This window comes from Pinus tabuliformis, chromosome 5_2 (genome assembly GCF_031772625.1).
Source record: "Pinus tabuliformis cultivar Carrire ecotype Pingquan chromosome 5_2, CPIR1, whole genome shotgun sequence".
Taxonomy (NCBI): Eukaryota; Viridiplantae; Streptophyta; class Pinopsida; order Pinales; family Pinaceae; genus Pinus; species Pinus tabuliformis.
In genome coordinates this window covers 437,092,523-437,108,615 of record NC_142306.1, presented here as the reverse complement: position 1 = coordinate 437,108,615, position 16,093 = coordinate 437,092,523, and the positions used below count along the sequence as shown (strand labels likewise).

Below are 16,093 nucleotides of genomic sequence, written 5' to 3'. Positions count from 1 at the left end.
TTGATGGTGGAAATAGATTTTGCCCCATCAAAAACTTTTGGGACACCCAAAACTTTAAAACTTAACCGCTGTAAAAAAATCAAATTCTATTATTAATATATATTTGAAAATATTATCTATTCAAGATTTTTAATATAATAATACTCATCACTCCTTCTCTTTTGTTATAATAATAATAATAATTTGTTTTTTATTTAGTCAAATTTGGATCTTAAAAATATCTACGATTAAATAGGAATTATATATATATATATATATATATAACAAATAGCTCATTTTCCAACTAGCTTTAAATCATATTAGCATGTTCACAACATCACATTCAAATTGATGGATAATGCCCTATCCACAATATAGATGTGTAACTTACCTCATTTTCATTACATATCCATATGGTTCTTCATATCTACTTGAGGTCATTAATAGATTTGTAGAAGTAAGTTACCTTAATAGTACAAATCATATATATACAATGTCAAATCAACTCACTCATTCAAACACCCATTAAAACTATCCAACAAGCTTATATAATTGTTGATATGTTCAGAATTCATATATATTCATGGCATGATGAACTTTTGGATTACGGTAATCCTGAAGAGTACCAAAAATCAATCTAGCCAAATCACATCAATTAATAAAGTCATGTAATTAAAAAATCTAAAATGAAATCAATTATTATTTTAAATTATAGTGAAAGAAACGACATTAAAATACTAAAATAATGATATTAACTTTATCAACATATAAAATTGATACTCTCATAATATCATCATTTATAAAAAATAAATATCATAAAATTATTAAAACATATATATTAGCCATTGTGTACATCCTCCCATCTCTCCCTCTCTCTCTCTCCCCACTTTATCTCCCACAATTCTCTCTCCTTTTCTCTCTCACTCTGTCTCACACACACACAAACACACACACACACACACATGCTCACTCTCTTTCTTTCCTTGTTCTCTCTCTTCCATACTCTCTCTCTAACTCCCTTCCCCAATGCTCCCTATCCCCCACCTTTCCCTCTCTAAGTCTCCCTCTTCTTACTTCTCTTTCTCTACCTCATGACTCTATCTCCCTTTTATTCATTTCCTCTCACTCATTAACTCCTCTTTATCCATTTACACCACTATTCTCACGTCTCCCCTTCCCTATCATCTTTTGTCTCTCCACTCTCACTCCACTCCCTACATTTCCATATCTATCCCTCCATCCCTTCACCCCTTCCTTATTCCATCTTTACAACCAAACCCCAACTCTACCCCTCTCTCAACTCTACCCCTCTCTCCCTCCCTCGCTTCCTACATCTTAAAGGTTCCAGACATAAAAGAACATACATGTTTTGAAAATACACACTCATTCTTGAAAGAGTGTTTTTTTTTATAGATTTCCCACGCATTGTTGAATCATAACTCATGATTTTTTAATGCATACACATTCTTGAAAGCATGCACAAGCAATTGAAATTGTGCACATGTTCTTCAAAATCCAAACTGACATGTTTGTGCGGCAATCTGGGTAGTACTAAATCGATAACATTATGAACATGTGCATCTTTTTAAAGATTCTCACTTGTTCCTAGATTAGTGAATTCATGATGGCACCCTCATAATAATTTAAAATCATTGTATAGGGGATCTAGAAGAGAATAATTTAGTTAGTAATTCACCCTCAATATGTCACTAAGTATTTAAAATGATGCTAATAGAAATAAGATACTAGTGGCATGATTAGCACTGGAATCCAAAGTTTTGTGAGCCATGTTAAAAATGAAAAATTGAATCGATAGTAAATACAAAATTAGACTAATAAAAGGTTGAATTCAACAAGAGTCTACACCCATGGGTTTGCATATGTGTTACTCTAATCTACTAGATCTATTAGTTGATTTACTCAACTACACAATCAACCCTTCTATACCATCAACCTATATACTTGGCTGACCCTCTTATTTAGTCTATTTTCAAGCCACATTCATGTACTATTGAGTTAAGTTGACTTCCTAGAAAAATGTAGTAATAAAGGAAAAGTTGATTTCTAATGTCCCTTAGCTAGGTGATAGTGGGGTGTCAAAAGGTGTGATTCAAATGGAACCACTCTAGCCCATCTTCTATAATGACATGGTTATCTAACTAAATTAAGAGTTGATAATTTATAGTTTCAAAACAATCTATGAATGAGAACCCATCATCTGTATTTCTAAGAGCTTGTGTATAATGATAACAAAAATGTTGTAGACATAATCATTCTTGCCATGCGCATTCAAACCTATAAGCATGTAAGAAACATTATAGTAAACATATCTCTTCAATCTTCATAGGGAGGAAAATATGGGTGGACCATTGCTCCATGTATAATTGTGAAGATGGTCTCATTGACATAATTAATTAACCCATGTTTATTCCCATTTTTAACAATTATTTCACTCACTACAACAAGGTGAACTTCAATATTTAATCACCGACCATGTGTTAACTAATAAATTCACTGCAATTCACATTATTTTATTCATTATCTTATAGATTGACAATGATAAGATAGTTAGGTTGGTATGTATTTTTCCTATTGTAGGTGTTAATGTTGGGTCAGACTGACAATTGCCATGATGATAGAATTATGTGGCTATAAGAAACCATTTTGGCAAAGGTACGAAGCATCAAAAGACAAGTTGAATACTAAATTATTTTTTCATTCTACCACATTTTATATCATTTTGCATTTTTTTGAAAGAACAACGTTGTTAATATTATTATTTGTAGATTAAATTGTGAATTACATGAGTGTAGGTGTTGGTTTGGACACATATATTTAATTAAAAATAACTACAATTCATGACAAGTGTATGTCATCCGTGGAAGTTCAAAACCCACTATTTTCATTTAAGCCAATTTAAAACAATAATGAAATTAAATAGAATTTAAACTTGAAACCAAAAATTGATGTGGTGCTTAGTATGCATATCACATGAGCTTTTGGGATGTGGTGCTTAGCTATGCATATCTTATGAATATACAATAAGCTAATATAAAATTTCAAAAACATTAAAATAAGTTTATGCCTATTAAATTTGTATGTATTATATTTTTAATTTAGTCATTTTATGAATATAAGTTGTAAATTTTTGTTGGAAAATTTTATTTCTTTCCGTAAATCGAAGATAGAGTTTCTATACTACTTATTTAAGGTTCTCTTATTGTTAAGCTTTGTGAATGGAAGAGCGAGTGGAGTTATGTTTGAAGTTACAAAGGTGATATAAAAGTGTATAAATTAACATTTAATAACTTAGCTTTTTAAGTAATGAATTATACAATTATAAAAGAGATATGGAATATTTATTTTAAAATAAAACTTAATCAAAATTTAATATCATTACGAGAAAAATATTTAACATTTTATTTTGAAATTTTCTTAAAAAAAGAAATCTAGATGTCTTATATAGCCGCTCTTTATGCTCTTCTTACGTTACTTTTACAAAATAAGATATGTTGACTCATCCAAAATTTTTAATTGTGTATTCACTAATATATTTATTATTCATCCATCCACATGTGGCTTCCATAAAAAAATTTAATTTCTAAAAATGTATGTTATTATTTCATCTCTCAACAATTGTTCAAATTTTTAATGTTCCTTATTATCTTTCCTAACTTGATTTTTTCACCTAATATTTCATTTAAAAAAATTCTAATTTCTGAAAATGTATATTATTATTTACTCTCTCAAGCATTGTTCCAATTTCAATGTCTTTTATTATCTTTTCTAACTTTGTTTACTTTTTTCATGTGTTATTTCATTTTTTAAAAAAAGTAAGATATTATATTAAATTTATACTAATACACATTGTTAATGTCCAACTTCCATTTCAAATTCCACATAGAAATAAAATCTATTTTTACCTTGAATGCCTACTCTTATGAAATGCATGTAATAAATATTATTTTCACGAATTTACTTATTCATAATGTAATTTTCAATTGGATTCACATAAAGGATACATTTCTTAAAATATTTAATTTATATCAACATTACGAATGATTCCAATGTAATCAATATATTAACATTACTATTGATTCAAATATAATCAGTTGCAATGGCCAGGTTATGATCATCCATTCAATTAGACAATTTTATGGTAGGAAGGAAATTAATATAGCATCGAAAATTTCTATGTTATCTATGTTTCATTTACTCATATAGTTTAATTAATCATTTTTATTGTAGGAAGGCAATTAATATAACATCTAAAATTTCTATGTTATCTACATTCCGTTTACTCATAGTGAGAGGCTCGTGGTCATTGAGGTGTGATTTCTCTATCATGTATTAACATCACTTTACCACATTTACACATTTCTAGTAATAATTAGCAATGTTTATTTATATATTCACACGAATTTACATATACACATCAAATAGCTCAGTTTTAAAACAAGTTTAAATCATATTAGTATGTTCACAACATCATATTCAAATTGATAGATAATGTCCTATGCACAACTTAGGTGTCTAACTAAACTCAGTTTTTATTACATATCCATGTGGTTCTTCATATCCACTTGAAAGGTTATGAATATATTTGTATATGTAGATTACTTCAATATTACAAATCATATATATCCAATCATATATATTTACCATCAAATCAAGTCACTTGTTCATACACCCAATCAAATTATCCAACAACATTAAGTAACTCTTAATATGTTCATGATTCATATATATTCATGTCATCAAGAATTATTAAATGATTGTATAACCCAAAAGAGTACCAAACATCAATCTAGTCAAAGCACATCAATCGAGAAAGTTAGGTAATTAACAAATCTAGAATGCACTCATTTATTAGTGTAAATTACATTGAAACTAAAGGCATTACAATACTAAAAGAATAGATTTACTTTATCAACATAAAATATTGTCACTCTCATAATATGATTATTTTATAAAAAATAACATCACATTATTAAAATAATATATTAACTATTTTAAATGATTCTTAAATTATTTAAAATTTAATAAAAAATAATAAATTTGGGGATAACAATATGAATATAAATATGAATAATGAACATGGGATCAATTATAATATGCCCATGATATATAAAGGTTACATCAAATCATGTTAACCTAAAACATCTATCTAAATGATGAATATATAAAACATAAAGTAAATACAATGTCATTAAATCAAAATATTTAACACTTATCATAAAGTCATATATTTTAGACAAAAGAAAAGTGTTATAACTTTTTTATGGCTACAATTAAATATAAATTAAAAATAAGTTATAGACGATCAAAGTTCAAATTTACATTATTGTTAAAGCATATATTGTTAACAAGATAATACAATTGGTTTCAACAATTCTTAAATATTGTTCAAATCAAGTCTTTTAACAATAACTACAATTATTTATTGCTAGTTATATTTATCCTTGTGCAAGAGAAACTATCTCCATAAAATATTGTAACTTGTAGTGCATGCTCAAATTTTAGAAAATTGTGAAGTAATATTGGTATTTAATAAAATGTGGATATATTGAATGTTGAAAATATTGTATGTTATATAAATGATGACATATTTATAAATATGTGAGTTTAGGATGGTTTGTCATTTGTTATTTCTCTCTATAAAAGGGGAAGTGTTTTGCATAAAGAATTAGATTACCTTCCTACAACTTAAAGAATGTAATACATGTTTGGCTATAAACATTTACCTAGTGCGAAATTAATAAGTATGAATAGACAATGGCTATAGTATATTTTTTCATATTTAGAGTCAATACAAAATATAAAATACAACATTTACCAGAAATATATATGTTTATTATTATAATGATTGAAATATAAAAATTAATAATGTTAATATATATTATTATACATATATATATCTATATATAAATTCCCAGCTTACGTTTGACATCTCCCTCGAGTGGATGCATGTCCCTACATTCATAGTGCAATTCACCAAGTGTGATGAAATCATGATAGTAACAACAAAACGTAGATACTATAAGAAGGCCCTCGCATATGCAAGAGTGGCTCAGAGCAGAAGCAACCACCAGTAGTGTTGTTAGTGTTGTTGTTTTATTGAGAAGACAAAGCTGAGTCCCAGTTGTCAAAATGAGCAATCCAATTAGTATTTTGAGCTGCATGTTGTTGATAGGAATACTCCGTTGCGTTCATGGCAGGGCGCCAAAGCCATTTGGATCAAAATATGGAGATAAGTTTATGGGACATAACATAGTAGAGGCACCAGGAAATATAAGTAGGTCCATGTTTCCTGTGGAGAAAGATGAGAGCAGCGGAACGAAAATAGTTCAAGAGTAAGTAAATTGCTCAATGCAACATTACATTCCATTTTGTCAATCTTTCTGTTATTTTTTTTAATTATTTGTTGTTGGAGGCTGAACTCACACTGAATGCTTCAATGTATGCGTATTCAAATAGAAGCAGAAGCATTATTAAGAAGAGTACAAGAGGAGGAGAGGAGCTTAGCGTGTTGTCATGTGCAACGGGTAATCCTATTGATGACTGTTGGCGCTGCGACTGCAATTCGAAGTGCAATAGAAAATGACTCGCAGATTGCGGCATTGGATTTGGCAAGCATGCCATCGGAGGTAGAAAGGACAAGTTTTATGTGGTTACAAATGCCAGTGATGATGCCATGAATCCATCCCATGTTACACTGCGTCATGCCGTGATTTAGATGAAGTCGCTGTGGATCATCTTCCACAATGACATGCTCATCCGCTCAAGGAAGAGCTTGTTATTCCCAGCTTCAAAACAATCTATGGACGAGGTGCCAAACTCCACATTGGTAAGGGCCCATGTATCACCATAAAAGAAGCAACAAGCATAATCATTCATGGCATCCACATTCATTATTGTAAAAGTCTAGGAAACGCTGCAGTAAATATGTATACTCTAAAGAGTGGGTTGAGAAAAATAAATCATGGAGATGGGATTTCCATCTCGACAGTGAGGCACATATGGGTGGACCATTTCTCTATGTCTAACTGCGAAGATGGCCTCATCGACGCAATGAAGTCATCCACCTATATCAACATTTCCAACAATTATTCCACTCGCCACAACGAGGTGACTTCACATACTCATTCGTTCATTAATTGAAATTCACTTTATTTTATTCCTTATCTTCTACCTTCACAATGCTCTGCTTTTCTCCAATGGTGGGTGATGCTATTGGGTCACAGTGGCGACCACCATCATGACAAAGTTATGTAGGAAACGGTTGCACTCAACCATTTTGGCCAAGGTCTCGTCCAACGAATGCCAAGGTGAATAATTTAATTGTTATTTCATTCATTTCCCACCTTATTTTGAATTTTGTTGCGAAGGAAAAGTATGAAATAGCTATTATAATATTGAATTAATTGGATGTAGGTGTTGATTTGGATACTTCCATGTGTTTAAAAATGATTACACTAAGTGGGGAATGTATGCCATCGGTGGAAGTTAAAACCCCACCATACTGAGTCACGAAAATAGATTCATGGCATCTGCAAATCCCTTAGCTAAAGAAGTAACCAAGAGGCAAAACGCCACAAAAAGTGAATGGAAAAAGTGGAATTGGATATCAGAAGATGATGTGCTGCTAAATGGTGCATATTTCATGCCATCAGGATCGCAGGTGCTTTCGACCTATGAAACCGCATATAGTGCCAGACCAAAGAGTTCATCCCTCGTGGAAAAGCTCACCAGGAATGTAGGCGTGCTCTAGTGTAAGAAAAGAACTGCCTGCTAATTCCATCGTCTTGCCAACCATTATCACGAATGAATTTGACTACCCTCAAACATTTTCATTTATTTTCAAAACAATGTCTTCTTGAATTTGAGTTCCCACAAACATTGTCATTACATTTCAAAACTGTGTCTTCTTGAATGCCCCCCTTCTCAAAGTTCTCAATTCCAAAAATTATCGGCCCTCCTATGCATGGTTTGCAATTTTAGCTAATAATGAGGAGCAACTACTTCACATTAACTTTTATCCTAAGTTATCCATCATATGGATGTGTAGCTGATATTTATTACCTTTTCAATTTCACAAATATAAAATCTTTTTGTTTATAAATATAAGTGATTCATTTTTATATCAAAACGTTTAAGAAATTTTCAACCACATTCTCATTATTAGTTGCATGATCAATAGAGTAATTAAGAATATAACATGTAGAACTTCCATGTGCTTCAGTTAGTAGAACAACCTTCATGTTATTGTCAATTGGTTCATGATTATACCATGTTTATGTTAATTGTTCATCTTCAACAACATAGAAGTGTCCTTGAGGGAGGGAAATCATATTATCAACCACAACTACATCTTCTTTTTCATCCACTTCTTCTTGTGCTTCAACATGTGCTTGTACATGCCCTTCTTATTGACCACCAACATGAAACGCATGGCTACAACCAATATCGGGCATAAGACAATCATAATTCAGAGGCAAAATTCCCGTCCTCCTTAAGCCAACCCTAATATTAGATGGTGTGAGAGCCATTTTAATAGGCTTTACATGCAAGCTCTGGTAGCCCGAACCTTTTCACCTCAACCCTTGGATTCTTTGTCATCCATGAAGCTCACTTTAACCTAAAATAGTTCTAGAAAGTGCCAAACGCAGTAAGATCAAGGGTCTACAATCTATTAGTGCTATAAGATGGTAGTGTTAATATTTTGATGCCCAAATTATTTTCCTCCTAAATTTTTTCCACAACAACAAGGCTTCCATGGCCATCTAAAAACAATAGGTGTATGTTCTTAGGCGAGACACCACTTGGTATAGATGCAAAAAAGTGACAAAGCCAATTCAAAAAAAAAATCCTTAGTCATCTATGCATGGGGATGTGCAGCCATGTATGCACATAGTTCACAATTTTGTATATAGTTGTTCAGTTGATTTCTACTTTTGAATAGATAAAATCTTGGGATTGAAGCACCAAATGCAATGACACAACACATAATAGGTATCCACTCCTCGCTTTTAGGAAAAATATTTGGCACATTTTGGCTCCCTCTCTTGGCAGTTACCCACATATCACAATTCCTTCATGCGTGTAAACTTGCTTCATCAAAGTTCCATATATGGTATGGAGCATAATAATGCTTATTTTATGCACTAGAAATAGTATTATAGAAACTAGAAACAATTATAGAGTGTAGATTTAAAACTCTCTGTATGTCAAGGACCTTAGTTGTACAGAATACAAGCTTTGGATGCCTTTTTTTTAACCCAAACCACCATGGTTTACCATGAAACCCATCTTTGAATGGGTTTTTCCTACCTTGATCAATTTGAGAAGCTATGTATTTGAGTTTTATCAACTCTAGCCCATGTTCCAATTGGTCCATCTCTTTACATGACTCAAGCACCTCAACCTCCTCCTATTCAATTGTAACTATAAGAAGCCCTCTATGTTTTGTATGAGAGAGCTCATTTATCCAACAATGTATTGATGAGGGAGAAATACCATGGTTTTCTGCAGATGCCCGAAGTGAATACCATCAAGCTATATATCGTCAATTACAACTAACATTTCGTCTTCTTTTCAACTTGCACCTTAGACTATGGTTTATGGTGGTAAAACATCATCTTTTGCCTCATGGTTATGCTCAAAAAATATTTCTTGGAGCATTTTTCACATTCGCATGATCTGTCCTATCATAATTTGAAGAAGTGCATCACAACTTGGCACCCCTGGGCTCTCGCCCACCACTTCTCCTTGTACAAGAAACATAAGTAACTCTTGCCATAAATGAAAATACCTTCAGATTTATTGCATGCATTTAGTTAACAATAATATATTATATAGGCTCAAAGAAATGTTGAAATTCAACATTCGTATATGCTATTAGTATTTTTCCTTCCTACAATAAAGTAACAACATGTTAATTGATTCAAATATTCTAGGATTTTTCAATAAAGAATTTGCAATAACATGGGTGATAACAGAGACACAATTGACAATTAAAAATAATAGCAGCTTAACAAATTTTCATACATATTCCTTATTCATAGTATCCTTGAAAAACAAATCTACAGAAGGAATTTTTTATATGTATTCAAATATATCACTAATTGTTTTTTGATAACTTTTTTTTCCACTTAAAATAATATGACTATATTTGCACTTGGAAAATTGTTGCGAGCGTGTTGAAATTGACCTAGAATTGGTTGTATGTTTTTAGTTATATCAATAAATGTTTTTGATATAAAAAGTTATGACTTGTAATAAAATGAGGTAGACATTAGAGGAATTTCAAATAAAACAAGTGACACCTAGTTTTTGTTCTGGTTAAGATGTTGATATGGTTTACTTCTTTTGATAACTTGTTTTATGACTTAAAATAAAATTGTGTACTCTATTTTAAGGCCTAAAATATATGTTTAGTTTTTCAATGTTATTATTATTATAGATAACACTCTCCTTGCATGAAGGAAGTTATAGGATTTCCTTATTAAGGGTTATATTGAGCTATTAATTACCTTTAAAAAGGCTTAGCCTCATGTCCATGAACAATGACTTTACCAACATAAAACTCGATTAATCGCTTTATAATGGTTAGTGATTCTCCTATTATAGGAATGGTTCTTAGTTTTGTAATATTATTATTCCTATAGATAACGCTCTCTACGAATGAAGGAAGCTTTAGGCTTGCCTTGCTAAAGGAAACTAGGAACTCAATAGAAGATCTAGTCTTGCCTTAGTAATAGTTAGTGATTCTCCTATTATGGGAATGGTTCTTAGTTTTTCAATATTGTTATTCCTATGGATAACACTCTCTATCAATGAAGGAAGGTATAGGCTTTCCTTAGTGAAGGTTTTATTGAGTTGCTAATTTCCTTTAAAAATATTGAGCCTCATGTCCATGAACACTCACTTTACCGACATAAAACTTATCAACATAAAACTCGATCAATTGATCTCTAATGGTTAGTAATTCTCCTATTATGGGAATGGTTCTTAGTTTCTAAATATTTTTATTCCTATAGATAACATTCTCTGGACATGAAGGAAGATCTAGGCTTGCCATAGTAAAGGTTCTATTGAGGTTTAGAATTTTCATAGAACGGCTATGTTAGTTCCAAGGAATGATTTACAATATCTACTATAGAGAATAACCCAATAAACCCTTATTTATAAAATTAGTCTTCGAAGTAGGTCATGTGAATGCTAAACAATAGCTACAAGTCTCTAAATATCCACAATTGGTCTGACTGAAGTAACCAAGAGGCATGACTAAGCTTTGTATAGGCCAAGATTTTCTTTAATAATATAGTCAAAATTTGTCACATTAAATCCTCCTAGAACCCAATGAAAATGCCTCAAATCTGTCTCATACATGGTCAAAATACACCACCAAAACATTGCATTAGGTATTCTTGAATAACTAAATTCACTTTTGAATAATAGGACTAAAACCATAACTATCGGCAACCTACAACCTACAAGGACAATTTTTTTATAGTTCAATGTTGTATGCGGATTTCATGGTTTCCTATTGTTGTTTGTGCATGAGGCAATCTGCAAGGATAAAAGTTTTTACAATTCAATGTTTTGAGTGCATTTCATGGTTTCCCGTGAAAGTTTGTGCACGATTCTATACTACATAGGTTTAAAAAAAAAAATTAGTAAGAACAATAGCAATAAATGACTTGGACAGAGATCAAGCAACCTAATAAAACTAAAATACATATTGTTCAAAAATTGAAAAAAAATAAAATACATATTGTGAAAAACTAAAATAAATAAAATGAAATACATATTGTGCAAAAATTGAAATAAAAAACCTGAATATACTATGAAATTTTCTTTGATGGCATGTATCTAGGGCTGGTGAATAGTTTGAATGTTAAAAATGTAAATTTAGCAACGGTTGAACTTATTTTATATCTTTTCACACTTGAATTTAATTGGTAACAAGGATTTACTTGGACTGCAATCTCCCAACAATCGGTAATTTTCTATGGTCGATCTGTGTGTTTTGATATGTTTTAATGGGAAATTTAATGAGGTGGGTGTCATATATTGAACACAGTGGATTGAATTGTTGAATAACACAACAATTATGGATGGCATACAACAACTTTTTATATGTGTAGGTATGAATGTGCATTGTGATACTTACCTCCAATTCAGTTTAGTGGCAATTGAAGTGATGGGTACCTTGTACTCGTGGATTAGACCATTTTGTGACAATTTATAGTTTTATTTGTTTTCTAGTAGGTACAATATCTTTTATACTCTTGATATATAAAAGACTATTTATGGAGAATTGTGGGATGAGTCAACATTTTGGGAAATTATTGACATAAATTAAAATATATTTGCACTTAATGTTATATATATTTGTTTAAATATTGGTTTCACATGTGTCAATTTTTTGGTGGCTTGGTGGGACCAATACTACAACAACTACAGGTCCACGCACAAAATTAGACATCTCTCCCCTACTATTTTTTAGTTACATATGTATGTCAAGAATAACAAATATACTTGAGAAGAAAAGGATAACAAATAAATTTGAGAAGCAAAATCATAAATATAACTAATTATTTTTTAGCTACTTAAGAATTTCATTATATTTAGAGGCACAACTTAGTATGAGGGGCATGTGTAAATTCCCCTCCTCAATCTTCGGTAGACACTTCTCTTTTAAAATAAAAATAAAAAATTTCTCTACATAAGAGAGCAATATAGGTTATAATAATAAAAACTAAAATGAATGTGCATATTTGGTTACTTTTAATTAAAAACATTATAAAACATCAATAATCATATTCTCACTTTATTTCTCCTTTATTGATATTACAAACATATTTAAAAAATGTGTAATAAAAACATTTCAGACTCACTTTTAAGTATAAATCAACTAGCAATTGCACCAAATTTTGCAATGGAGACGTTGTAAGTGAGTAAAATATGAAAAAAGCATAGATCAAGAGTGATTCCTCGCCATAGAAATATATTCTTCAAGGGAACACCCACCTCTGTTTTAGAGTAAATGTTTGTGTATCCTTCTGATGCAACAATTCAAACTAAACATTTCCCATTGGTTCAGCTTCCAAAATCATATCATTGTAGTATTTGATTCCCCAAAACGATGCATTGTCATCTATAAAGGCACCATCAAAGACATAAATAAGACTAGGGATATCTTAACTTATTAACATTTAAATGAAAAATTGATAAGGTGTTGTCAGAAATAGTGAAGTGGGAAAACATAGGGGAAAAGGATTGAGCTACTTAATAAGAGATGCATATGGATCAAGTGACTTGTAGTTGACGTTGTAAATTTGGATCAAGTTGTTGAAGTTTGGATGTTGAGTAACAATATTCCAAACACTGTAATTCATCATGTAATTGAAGTTTTTGATAGGATTTTCACTCTCTAATACTCTTTGTAGTTGATCTTGACATGCCAATGTATTTTAATTAGGAACATGTGAAAAGTGCATCATACAAGAGGAGATGTATTTCTATTAGTGGGTGTTTGTACACCCATAATCGTTAGATTTGGGGAATATATCTTGCATTGAATTGAAAGTTCATGAGCTCTGTATCATGTCAATTAATTCAATTAATAAAGAAACAAAATCAATAGGACTCTCCCAAAGTGGGTAGGTTTGAAATACTCAATACAAGCTCGAGGAGAAGTGAGATTGGTGTGGTAGCCACCAGAGCGTGTATGGAAAGAGACAATAGTGCCATATTTGTGACACAACAATGGTGATTCCTCTCAGCTAGAAACTATGAATATATATATATATATATATATATATATATATATAGATATATATATATATATATATATATATATATATATATATATATATATATATATATATATATATATATATATATATCACCTCCCAGGTAAATACAAAAAAACACAATTCATCACATTAAACTGATTTCATAGGAACTTTAAATTCAAATCGATCCAAGTGTCATTAATGAATTAATCTGACCAACATTATTAGTCACTAATCCATAAAACAAGGAATGGCCAAAATTGAGTTTTTCTCAAATTGTCAATTGCACATAAGCTGGGGTTTTCCTCTTTAAGGCATCGAGAGATAAAATATTGGATTTTTACTAGTTACTATAATTTGAGACATTAGTTTGGAGTGCATTCAACATTTCCACTAAAATTCTATGAGAAAAATCATAAACTTCAACTGCAAATCACATCAGAATGAACCACCAAGATCTTGAATTTACAATATGAGCATGGGAATGGGAAACCTTGTTTGTCATCTTTGGTAAAATAGAGTTATGCTTTTGTGATAAATTAAGACATGTTGTAGATAGTCAATGTTAAGAATTATTATCCTAGGTCAAAATGAGTCTAAAACCTCCACTATGTCGTAAAATCACGTGAAAAAAGGATAAGCTAACACACTCTACACATGGCATCACAGTCTAAAAAAACATTCGATTCCATATTTTTAGTGTATTTCAAAGTTACATTTTTCACGTTGAATTCATCTTTAGCGAGATTTGGAATTTCTAATACCATGAGAGAGGTGGAAGGCCTAAAAAGGATTCTTTCTCTCTGTTTCCTACAGGTACTCCCGATAAAGGATGTGTGTTCAGAACGACGAAATGATCTAATCTAGAGTGATAATCAATCCCATAATGAAAGATTGGTCATAGCCATGCATCACTATCAGATTGAACACATCTCCTACCAAGCTTATTTATGGTCTAACCTGCTTTGGCTTCAACTGCAAAACAAAAAATATTTTCAAAACTTGGAATGACTGTAGTTCGATGAATTACACTAAGCATACATATTGAATGAAACAAGACTTACGAGAACATACAGACCTCTGCGACGACCTTCTTAGAGTTGTTCACAAGGTTAAAGCAATGCTTGGCATGACATCCTTCAACATGGTAATTTAAACGTAGCCATTGTAATTGAAATGGAGGCATTGTAGTGCTCGCAGCTAAACTAACATCCACATTGAACCCAAACCCAGCACCAACACTGGCACCAATCTTCACCAATATGACAGCTTTTCTATCATTAGTTGGGTCATTCAAGACTTTTTTGAGTCTCTTGGAATCTAGCAACCTTCTTACAGTTCTACAAGTAGAAGAAAACAACACAGAGCAAGGTATTAGAATATTTGAAACATTTTATACTACATTCTATTCCGTTGTAAAGAAAATTCTCACCAATTTGAGAGTCGATGAGAATAAAGAATTGTTAGTGGCCCATTTCATTTCCAAGTTCTACACATTGACAATTTCCAGGACTTTAACAACCATGCCAACATAATGGACAGTCGAAGCAATGGGGGGAATGCTATTTGAATATCACTGGAGATGATAGGGTTGTGACTATGTCCTCTGGTTCTATGACCACACTAATAATTAGCATTGTGCTTGTTATAGATCCCCTAACACTTTACATAAGAATGATTTGCAAGATTTGTAAGAGAACAATCCAAAAATTGTTCTTTTAGTGAATTTTTAAAGAACCTTCTTTATTTATGATTCATAAATGATGTAATTCATGTAGAAAATATACCTACATCTTCCTCCACAACCAGTGTTTGTGCCCATACCCAGAGCTAGGTAAGACTATGTATGTTAAAATGTTCTTAAAATAACTTGTTTATATTCATTTTTAAGTAAATCGTTTATATTCACCTATACACTATTATTTAGATTTAGAAATAACAAATATTTTGATAGCGTTGGGACCGTTTGTGATTGGACCAATGGATATCGGGGTCGAAGTTCTTTCATAATTACCCTAAAATGATACAATAATTAATGTCAAATCTCAACCTAGAAAAACGCAGTTCCTATTGTCAGATCATAAATGGATTTCAATTTTCACTTCTTGTTTACATTTGATTAGTTAAGGTAGTATTCTCATTGGAAATGAATTGGATGATTTGGGAAAGTAGAAAAAATAAGGCTTATTTCTGGTAAGAGGATAGTTAGGTATGTAAAACCTACCTGATAAATAAATTTATTTTTTTCATGGAACTATCTTGACCAACAGGATCACACCAAAGAGGTAATCTTGTGAAGTCTCTAACATGTC

General features: G+C 31.2%; 1 pseudogene; it reads left to right on the top strand.

The window, feature by feature from the left end:
• The first annotated feature begins 6,129 nt into the window (after positions 1-6,129).
• On the top strand, positions 6,130-7,774 carry LOC149159532 (putative pectate lyase 5; annotated as a pseudogene).
• Positions 7,775-16,093: the final 8,319 nt, after the last annotated feature.